Source organism: Heptranchias perlo, chromosome 20 (genome assembly GCF_035084215.1).
Source record: "Heptranchias perlo isolate sHepPer1 chromosome 20, sHepPer1.hap1, whole genome shotgun sequence".
NCBI lineage: Eukaryota > Metazoa > Chordata > Chondrichthyes > Hexanchiformes > Hexanchidae > Heptranchias > Heptranchias perlo.
The window spans coordinates 9,479,124-9,490,736 of record NC_090344.1 but is presented as its reverse complement, the minus strand read 5'-3'; the positions used below and the strand labels follow the sequence as shown (position 1 = coordinate 9,490,736).

The following is an 11,613-nucleotide window of genomic DNA, read 5'->3' as shown; positions in this document are numbered from 1 at the left end:
GTTCAAAACCCGTTGAGCCCCGTTGTGTCCCCATTTTCAGTCAAAGATCACCAATTGGCTTCTCATTTCCTTTCAGCGGTGCAGAAGGCAGGTTTGACTTATCTCCAGCAGAGCATGTTTGAGCACCAGAGGACAGAATGCAGAAAGTTTGTCCAAGCAACACACGTAGAGGAAATGAAGATAATCTTTCTAGAAGTTGGACAGATTGAAGCCGTCACATGAATTTATCCCAACTCAGGCGATCTCATGGGCACAGAATACAAAAGGTAAAGGATGCTGCATTGTCCTGGAAACAAACTCATGGTTTACCGCCGGCAGGCAAGGGTCCCACACTGAACCACCAATGCACACACGGCTGCAGACTGCACGTGCCGCGTTGGATACATGTCTGGAACATGCAGTCTGGCAGAGTTCCCGTATGTCCACCTCGAAGATTTCACGAATTGCCTTTAAGCTGCACCTTAAATTCTGCTCAATCACAGAATTTGGAGATTGATACTATTTTTCTTTGCATGTATCTCGATATCACTGTCTGCGTTTCTTCTCTCTCTGTGTTTCCCCCTGATGGTCTTATCCGGTTTCTTTGAACGGCCAGGTCTGCAAACCCGGGCGTTCCAGAAGGGTTTCTGGAACGCCCGGGTTTCCAGAATGTCGGATCTTCAGTCCAATTGTTGGATTTCGACGGGATGAGCTTTGCGATTTTCGTCTCCGTTTTTGGAAAATATAAACCCAGATGGGTTTTCACCTCCTCGGGTCCCGTCAACTTCGGGTAATGGGAATGAACCCAATCTATCATTCGGTCTTAATATCTGTATTCTCATTGCTTAAGAATTAAATTACGGGGTTACATTTATTTTGAGGACACATTTTAGAAATTAACACATAACAGACTTATTCGAAAACTAGAAGCACGTGGGATTAAATGACCGGTGTTAACGTGAGCACGTAATTAGCTAAAGGACAGGAGACAGAGAGTCGTGGTGAACGAATGTTTTTCTGACTGGAGAGAAATATGCAGTGGAATCCCCCAGGGGTCGGTATTAGGACTATTGCTTTTCTTGTTATATACACATGACTTGGATGTAGGAATAGGGAGTACCGTTTCGAAGTTTGCGGATGATACAAAACTTGGCAACGGAGAAAATATTGAGGAAGATAGCAGCAGACTTCAGGAGAACATGGACAGAATGGTGAAATGGGCAGTCACGTGACAGATTTAACGCCGATCAGTGTGAAGTGATGCACTTTTGGAAGAAGAACAAGAAGAGGCAGTATAATCTAAATGGAACAATTTATGGGGGATTCCAAGAGCAGAGGGACCTGGGGGAGCATATTCACAAAACAGGGCAAGTTGATAAGGTAGTTAAAAAAGCGTATGGGATATTTGGCTTTGTAAATGGGGGCATTGAATTTAAATACAAGGAAGTCACACTAAACCTTTACAAACAACTGGTTAGGCCTCAGCTGGAATGTCTTGTACACTTCTGGGCACCATACTATACGAAGGATGAAAAGGGATTGAAGAGGATTCAGAGCAGGTTGACCTGGATGATACCAGTGATGAGGGACTTCAGTTATGTGGAGAGATTGGAGAAGCTGGGATTATTCTCCTTACAGCAGAGATGGTTAACGGGAGACCTAATAGAGATATTCAAAATAATGAGGGGTTCTGAAATAGCAAGTAGGGAGAAACTGTTTCCTCTGGCAAGTGGGTCGGTAACCAGAGATCACAGATTTAAAATATTTGGCAAAATAACTAGAGAGGAATTTAAGAGATTTTTTTTTCACACAGAGGGTTTGTTAAGATCAGGAACGCACTTCCTGAAAGGGTGGTGGAAGCAGATTCCACAGGATCATTCAAAAGGCAATTGGACATGTACTTGAAGAGGACTAATTTGCAGGGTTATGGGCAAAATCTGGGGTGTGGGTCTAATTTGGACAGGTCTTCGAAAAATAGCCGGCAAAGGTACGAATGGCCTCCTTCTATGCTGTAAGATTCTATGATTCTATGATTACCTTCTGAATCGTTGGAATTGATAATTTTCAGTGTTGTGGAGCAAAGAAAATTATAACCATGATATTTGGATTCACCATTCCCTTATGAATATCGCAGATTATAATGTCCAGGAGGGGGTAGGTCTGAATGGGGGATAGATTGCGGAGATTGGAATGGAAGCCCAGCAGAATGAACTTGATCTCAACAGCAGGCGGTGAACCTTCTTCTCGAGAGAGGATCGTCATTTCAGTTCAGAAGGAAAAAGGTATCAAGAAAATCGGGTGAAACAGATACGGTATGATCCGGGACTGACAGCACATCCCTTTTCAACAGACACAGACACGGAATGATCCGGGACTGACAGCACATCCCTTTTAAACAGACACAGGCACGGAATGATCCGGGACTTACAGCACATCCCTTTTAAACAGACACAGACACGGAATGATCCGGGACTTACAGCACATCCCTTTTTGAACAGACGCAGACACGGAATGATCCGGGACTGACAGCACATCCCTTTTGAACAGACACAGACACGGAATGATCCGGACATAAATCATAATTATGGTACGTAAGTTTCTCTTGCAGAAACCTCCGTTGTCCTTTTCGAGAAGGAAGGGACCTGACCTTCTGGATGGACTGAATGAAAAAATACTGAACACAACATCGACGAGGATGGGATTCGAACCCACGCGTGCAGAGCACAATGGATTAGCAGTCCATCGCCTTAACCACTCGGCCACCTCGTCGCATGAACAAACTCGCACAAGCTCCTTTATTCAAAATGGAAATACTGGCTATGTTGCCAAACTGAAATCAAAACAATAAATGCTGGACATCCTCAGCAGGTCAGGCAGAATCTTTAGATATAGAAACAGAGTTAATATTTCATGTAGGTGACTATCACATGAGTAATCTATTACAATCCTGAGTTGCGCCTTGCAGATGGTGGGACGGCTTTGGGGAGTCAGGAGGTGAGTTGCTCGGCGCAGAATATCCAATCTCTGACCTGCTCTTGTCGCCACAGTATCAATATGGCTGGTCCAGTTAACTTTCTGGTTCATGGTGATCACCAGGATGTTGATGGTGGGTGATTCCTGGAAAGATTCCAGGAATGAGGGGCTTTAGTTTCATGGATAGACTGGAGAAGCTGGGGTTGTTCTCCTTGGAATAGAGACGGTTGCGAGGAGATTTAATGGAGGTATTCAAAATCATGAAGGATCTGGACAGAGTAGATAGAGAGAAACTGTTCCCATTGGCGGAAGGGTCAATGACCAGAGGACATAGATTGAAGGTGTTTGGCAAAAGAGCCAAAGGTGACATGAGGAAAAACTTTTTTACACAGCGAGTGTTTAGGATCTGGAATGCAACGCCCGAGGGGTGGTGGAGGCAGATTCAATCATGGCCATCAACAGGGAACTGGATAAGTACTTGAAACGAAAACAAAATACAGGGCTACAGGGAAAGGGCGGGGTGGGGCGGTGGGGTCCAGCTGGATTGTTCTTGCAGAGAGCCGGTACAGACTCGATGTGCCGAATGGCCTCTTTCCATGCTGTAACCTTTCGATGATTCTATTCTGTGTGTCGGGGGCGATGCAAAGCGACCGGAGCGTGACGTAAATCGACCTACTCAAGTCCATTCCCTGATAATAAATCCTAGTGTGATGCAAAGAAGAAATTCATAATTATGGTCCATATCTTTCATCTTATGCTCACCACGAGAGACACTTCGTTTATCAGGGGGCCATTGCGCACTTTGATTGATACTTCACCTGGATCACCCCTTACACTCCCAACACCTCCATGCAAGAAACATTTTGGGTGGCAATTCAGACTTTGCTGATTTGTGCAAACAGATATAAGCCAGCAATGCGGAAACGCACTTCTTTGGAAAGAAGATTTTGAGGTGAGGCGGCCAAAATAAACAACTCGACCAATTGTGACAGAGATGGGATTCGAACCTCCATAATCGAAAAATTGAATCCAGCATCTGAGAGAGTTAAGCTCCTCTCCTCCCTACCAGAACATCCACTGCTCATGAAAAAGTTCAGATGGCTGAAACCTTACCTCTGGTTCTTTCTCCACAGGCGCTGCCTGACCTGCTGAGCGTTTCCAGCATTTTCTGTTTTCATTTTTGTGAATTCACAATGGCTGTTTTCCTGAAAACACCCAATTTGACCCAAGGACAAAGCTCCCACTTCACTTTCCCCACGCGCTTTAAAGTCTGTCGCTTCTGAACAAAATCCCCTCCGCGCCGGACATTCAAAGGACCTTTCGCTCACGGCCAACCTCCTGTCATCGACACTTTTTCACCATTCCCGCTCTTCTCATTTCTCCTCATTCCTTTTAAATCGGACATTTCCACAGACCTATTAAGATCAAGCGGAACATTTCCGACATTACTGCACCGCCCAGATTGCCAAAAGTGCAACTTTCAGCCGTCATTCGCAACTATGTCGCGCCGCCCGTCTCTCCCGCACATCATCTACTCGGGGAAAAGCGCCAACGACCATGAAAACAAAACCCAGTTCTTCAGTTAACATCCCCCGTGTCACAAGATACCCCATGGGAATTTCAGGGAAAAGTATGCCGCTGTCCTTCCGAATGCCAGCCCTGCTTTCTTAGTGCTTGTCTATGGAACAGTCACGCAGATCGAAATGTATCGATTGGTTTCAAGGCACAAATGAACATTGGTGCGATCGGGACATGTGGCCCGAGAAACAGCGGTCGATGTCGAGCAAACTTAAAGGCGTAAGAATGCGAAAGTGAAAGTTAGAGTTGGCAAGGCCGCAGTAAATTCTCAATGAAATGAACGGTGATTGTGGAAGGAAGAAAAAGCTGGAAGAAGCCGCGGGTCTGAATTTTGGATCATCCAGCAGAGACACATGAGAGAACAAAAACAGGATACAGACAAAGGTGCAGGAGGCAGAAAGAAAAAGCACTAAATAAGAGGAATGAAAAGAGAGTGACTTAGTGGAGGGCGAAGAGATACAGAAGCAGAGTGGTTATGTTAATGGCTAATAAGCCAGAGACCTGGACTCATAATCCGGGGTCACGAGTTCATAATCCCGCCATGACAGCTGGAGAATTTCAATTCAATTAATGAAAAATAAAACCTGGAATTAAAATACCAGAATCAGTAATGGTGGCCATGAAACTTCCGGATTGTTATAACAACCCATCTGGTTTGCTCATGCCCTTCAGGGAAGGAAACCTGCCGTCCTTACCCAGTCTGGCCGATATGTGACGCCACACCCACAGCGACCAATGTGGTTGATTCCTAATTGCCCTCGAAAATGGCCTAGCAAGCCACTCAGTTGTAAAATCTCGATTAACAAAAAAGTTATAATAAAACCGGACGGGCCACTAGGCACCGGACACGACAAAGGCTCGAACCAAGCCCAGTCGACCCTGCAAAGTCCTCCTCACGAACATCTGGGGACTTGTGCCAAAATTGGGAGAGCTGTCCCACGGACTTGTCAAGCAACAGACTGACATAGCCATACTCACAGAATCATACCTTTCAGCCAAAATCCGCAGACTCTTCCATCACCCTGGGTATGTCCTGTCCCACCGGCAGGACAGACGGACCAGACAGTGGCGGTACAGTGATATGCAGTCAGGATGGGAGTGTTCAACATTGACTGTGTACCTCATGGTATCAGGTCAAACATGGGCAAGTGAAACCACCTACTGACCAGCCCTCAGCAGCTGATATCAGTCCTCCTCCATGTTGAACACCACTTGGAGGAAGCACTGAGAGTAGCAGGGGGACTTCAATGCTCATCACCAAAGGTGGCTCGGTAGCACCACTACTCGCCGAGGCCTGAAGAGCATTGCTGCATGATTGGGCTGACGGCAGATGGTGAATGAACCAACACGAGGCAAAACCAACTTGACCTCGTCCTCACCAATCCACCTGTCGCAGATGCATCTGTCCATGACAGTATTGGTAGGAGTGACCACTGCATAGTCCTCTTGGAGACGAAGTCCTGTGTTCGCACTGAGGATGCCATCCAACGTGTTGTGTGGCACTACCACCGTGCTAAATGGGATAGATTCATTACAGATCCAGCAGCTCAAAACTGGGCATTCCATGAGGTGCTGTGGGCCATCCTGCAGCAGCACAATTGTATTCCAGCACAATCTGTTAACTTCATTGCCCGGCATATTCCTCACTCTACCAACAAGCCAGGGGATCAACCCTGGTTCAATGAGGAATGTAGAAGAGCATGCAAGAAGTAGCACTACACGTGCCTGAAAATGAGGTGCCAACCTGGTGAAGCTACAACTCTGGACTACATGCATGCTAAACAGCGGAAGCAACATGCTATAGATTAGAGCTAAGCGAATCCACAACCAAAGGATCAGATCAAAGCTCTGCAGTCCTGCCACAGCCAATCGTGAATGGTGGTGGACAATTAAACAACTAACGGGAGGAGGAGGCTCTGTAAACTCTGCAAACATCCCCATCCTTAAATGATGGAGGAGTCCAGCACGTGAATGCAAAAGACAAGGCTGTAAGCGCTTGCAGCCAGAAGTGCCGAGTGGATCAATCCAACACGGCCTCCTCCCCATATTCATAGCAGCCGGTCTTCAGCCAATTCGATTCACTCCAAGTGACTGGATACACCAAAGGCTGTGGGCCCCGACAATATTCCGGCTGTAGTACTGAAGTCTTGTGCTCCAGAACTAGCTGCGCCTCCAGCCAAGCTGTTCCAGTACAGCGACAACATTGGCATCTACCCGACAATGTGGAAGATTGGCCAGGTATGTCCTGTCCACAAAAAGCAGGACAAATCCAATCCGGCCAATTATCGCCCCATCAGTCTACCCTCAATCATCAGCAAAGTGATGGAAGGTGTCGTCGATAGTGCTATCAAGCGGCACTTACTCACCAATAACCTGCTCAACGATGCTCTGTTTGGGTTCCGCCAGGACCACTCGGCTCCAGACTTCATTACAGCCTTGGTCCAAACATGGACAAAAGATTTGAATTCCAGAGGTGAGGTGAGAGTGACTGCCCTTGACATCAAGGCAGCATTTGACCGAGTGTGACACCAAGGAGCCCTAGTAAAATTGAAGTCAATGGGAATCAGGGGGAAAACTCTCCAGTGGCTAACAAAAAGGAAGATGGTAGTGGTTGTTGGAGGCTAATCATCTCATCCCCATGTCAATGCTGCAGGAGTTCCTCAGGGCAGTGTCCTCAGCCCAAACATCTTCAGCTGCATCATCAATGACCTTCCCTCCATCATAAGGTCAGAAATGGGGATGTTCGCTGATGATTGCACAGTGTTCAGTTCCATTCGCAACCCCTCAAATAATGAAGCAGTCCGAGCCCGCATGCAGCAAGACCTGGACAACATCCAGGCTTGGGCTGACAAGTGGCAAGTAACATTCGCGCCAGACAAGTGCCAGGCAATGACCATCTCCAACAAGAGAGAGTCAAGCCACCTCCCCTTGACGTTCAACGGCATTACCATCACCGAATCCCCCACCATCAACATCATGGGGGTCACCATTGACCAGAAAATTAACTGGACCAGCCATATAAATACTGTGGCTACGAGATGCTGGGCATTCTGCGGCGAGTGACTCACTTCCTAACTCCCAAGGCCTTTCCGCCATGTACAAGGCTCAATTCAGCAGTGTGATGGAATACTCTCCCCTTGCCTGGATGAGTGCAGCTCCAACAACACGCAAGAAGCTCGACACCATCCAGGACAAAGCAGCCCCCTTGAATGGCACCCTCGCCACCACCCTAAACATTCACTCCCTTCACCACCTGAGCACAGTGGCTGCAGTGTGTACCATCCACAGGATGCACTGCAGCAACTCGCCAAGGCTTCTTCGACAGCACCTCCAAAATCCACGACCTCTACCACCTAGAAGGACAAGAGCAGCAGGCACATCGATACAACAACACGTGCACGTTCCCCTCCAAGTCACACACCATCCCGATTTTGAAATATATCGCCGTTCCTTCATCATCGCTTGGTGAAAATCTTGGAATTCCCTTCCTAACAGCACTGTGGGAGAACCTTCACCACACGGACTGCAGCGGTTCAAGAAGGCGGCTCACCACCACCTTCTCAAGCTCAATTAGGGATGGGCAATAAATGGCGGCCTCGCCAGCGACACTCACATCCCATGAACGAATAAAACATTAATGTGAAGACATTGTCTGCAGCAGCGGTGTTGCACCTTTACTTTTCCTGCTGTCTCAATCTTTCTTTCACCTTCTCTGCTGGCGTTGCAGGTTCGATCAGGCATCGCCGTTTAAGGAAGCCTGAGAAGTCCATCAGGGGACAATACGAGAAACAGAGACAGGGAGAGATAGAGAAATGTATGCAAAGAAAATAAATCATACAATCATAAAATGGTTACAAAACAGAGGCTATTCATTGTAAGAGCGATCCAGTTCGTCCCACTCACCCGCTCCTTCACGTGTGTTGCGCCTTGGAAACTTCCGCACCCTGTCCGCTGGAGCTCAAATATTCTCTGGAGACAATTGAATTCTCCCAACAGCAACACAGAAAAGATGTCGGAAGCTAATTGCTGACTTTTCACTGAAAGCACGGAGACAGGAGGGGTCGTGCGTGATTTGAAGCTGAGATCTCGCGTATATCATTTAACGCAAACCTCTAAGCGAGAATCAGACCCCGAGACCCACGAACCGCTGACAGTGAAGTCGTGCAGCCAGTTGAAATGTGCGCTGCCGATCGGCCATCCTTTCAGACCTCTTCTGTCCATCCAATCTCGTTTTCTATTCTGGTGCACAGCAATATCAAGTTGTACATTAACTACTTCCAGCGACCTCTATTAGTCTCCCTTTACCAAATTGGTTTCGACTGTACGACTTGAATTATGAAGTAAGACGTTTCAGAATTAGTTGCTCTGAAACCACATTGCTTGGGAGGAGACTGAGAGATGCAGATGAACAACGGAACCTTGCAGTGCATGTCCACAGATCCCAGAAGGTAGCAGATCAGGTAGATAAGCTGGTTGAGAAGTCATAACGGATACTGTCCTTTATTTGCCGAGGCATAGAATATAAGAGCAGGGGGGTTATGGCCGAAATTTATAAAACAATAGTTATGCCACAGAAAGAATACTGCGTACAGTTGTGGTCACCGCATTACAGGAAAGGCGTGATTGCACTAGAGATGGTACAGAGGAGATTTACGACAATGTTGCCAGAACTGGAGAATTTTAACGATGAGGATAGATTGGATAGGCTGGGGTTGTTTGCTTTGGAACTGATGAGGCTGTTGGGAGATTTAATTGAGGTGTATAAAATTATGACGGGCCCAGATAGAGTGGATAGCAAGGAACTATTTCCCTTAGCAGGGAGGTCAATAATCAAGATACATCGAACTAAGGTAATTGGTAGAAGGATTAGAGGGGGGCGGAAGATTTACTTCCCAACCAGTGGGTGGTGGGGGTCGGGAAATCACTGCCTGAAAGTGTGGGAGAGGCGGAAAACCTCATCGCATTGAAAAATAAAAACTTCAGTATGCACCTGAAGATCCGTAACAAACAAGATTAGGGACCAAACGCTGGAAAGTGAGATGAGGCTAGGTACCGATTTTTCGGTCGGCACAGGCAAAATGTGCAGAATGGCGTCTTTCAGCGGCCTAACTTTCTATGATTCTATGATATGAATGCCGTCTGTCTCGGCATCGTGATAATATACACTCTACCATAAGTATACTTTAATCAAATTGGTGCTTTGTTTCACTGTGAGAGCGAAGAGACATAAGTGTGCAGACATTGGCTGCTGCAACTGGGTTGCACCTTTACTTTTCCTACCGTCTCAGTCCTTTTCATTACCCTTCTCTGCTGGTGTTGCAGTTTCGTTCAGCCTTCGCCGTTCAGGAAGCCTGAGAAGTCCATCAGGGGACACACAGAGAGGCAAGAGACAGAGACAGGGAAAGATGGAGAGAGATGCATGCAAAGAAAATAAAGAGTATAAATGTCAGGTTTTGCAATCTAGCAGAATTTAAGTTACAGATTGGGAGATATTGCTTCTCGGACTTGAAATCTTGGAAGAGAAGATTGGACGCCCAATTAAAAGAACCGGCCACGTTGAAGTATCTCTCATGCTGGGAGAGAGCTAAATGTGGTCAATTAATTCCAATTAATGTATTTGAGCATTGAAGAGATCTTTTAACCGTAGCACTGCGAGCAGAATTAAAACCTCGGCAGGAAAACCCCATTGGAGTTTTGAGACCACCGCTTGAACCAATCGTTCATCGCAGCTGTAAACGGCATGTTCGTTCAGACAGGATTCCATAGAGAAACATGCAGGTGTTGTATAAGCCAGCATTGGTGGTTCAGGAGTAGAATTCTCGCCTGCAACGCGGGAAAACCGGGTTCGATTCCCGGCCAATGCATGAGCATTCTGCACCAAGGAGGAACTTCGGAACAGGAGTCTGGTGTTTTGTCCTTCCAGCCTGTTCCCCAACTCCATGGGATCATGGCTGAGTTGTGACCAAACTCTCTGTGCCCGCCTGAGCCCCATATCTCCAAATACCTTTGGTGAGCAAAAATCTCTGAATCACGGGTTTGACATTAACAATTGAGCTCTCGTCAACTGCCGTTTGTTGAAGAGAATTCCACCTCCCTTTGCTTGTGGACAGTTGTCCGAAATTCACTTCTGAAAGTCTGACTCCAATGTTTCGGCTATGCCCCCCAAGTCCGAGACAGCCCAACGAGCGGAAATAGTTTCTATATAACTAACTCATCAGTTCCTCTTAATATCTTGATAATTTCGATCACATCAGCCTTTAATCTACTATATTGCAGGGAATACAACCATAGTTTGTGTAATCTCTCCTCGTAATTTAACGCTCAGAGTCCAGTTATCATTCCAGTAAATCTACACTGCACTCCCTCCAAGGACAGTATATCCTTTCAAAGGAGCGGTGCCCAGAACTAAACACAGTACTCCAGGTGTGGTCCAACCAGAGCTTTGTGTAGCTCCAGAATAATGTCGATTCCCTTGTATTCACGTCCTCTAAATATGTAGGCCACCATTCCATTAGCCGTTTTGATCATTTCCTGGACCTGTCCATGACATGTTATTGATCTCTGTACATGGACACCGAAGATCCTTTGGAACTCCACAGTTTCGAATTTTTCACCTTTTGTAAAGTATTCTGATCTATCTTTGTGAGGTCCAAAGTGGATGACCTCACATTTGCCAAAATTGAAATCCATTTCCCACGGTTTTGGCCATTCATTTATTATATTAATGTCTCAATGGAATGTTATGCTTTCATCTTCACTGCTTACAACGCTGCCCATTTTGGAGGCATCGGCAAACTTCGATATGTCGTTCTCTATCCCGTCATCCAATATCAATGAGACCGCCTGACCTGGGGGAAATTCATATTCAGCATCAATCTCTTCATCATCTTGAGACATTTTATTTACTTTACATGTGTTGCGTCTTGGGAACTCCATCACTCTGTCCTCTGGAGCTCAAACATGCTCTGCATGTAATTCAATCCTACCAACAGCAATACTGAGAAGATGTCAGAAGCAAATTGGTGTCTTTTCACTCAAATTAGTGGGACAGCAAGGCTCATCGGGGATTTGAACCCGGAACTT

General features: G+C 46.4%; 2 non-coding genes across 2 annotated transcripts; one reads left to right on the top strand and one right to left on the bottom strand.

Annotated features, from left to right (window-relative positions):
* Positions 1 to 2,666: 2,666 nt before the first annotated feature.
* On the bottom strand, positions 2,667 to 2,748 carry trnas-gcu (transfer RNA serine (anticodon GCU)). The gene has a single exon. It is a non-coding gene; the product is annotated as a tRNA-Ser (tRNA).
* A 7,575-nt stretch (positions 2,749 to 10,323) lies between these two features.
* Positions 10,324 to 10,394, top strand: trnac-gca (transfer RNA cysteine (anticodon GCA)). Its single transcript has one exon. It is a non-coding gene; the product is annotated as a tRNA-Cys (tRNA).
* Positions 10,395 to 11,613: the final 1,219 nt, after the last annotated feature.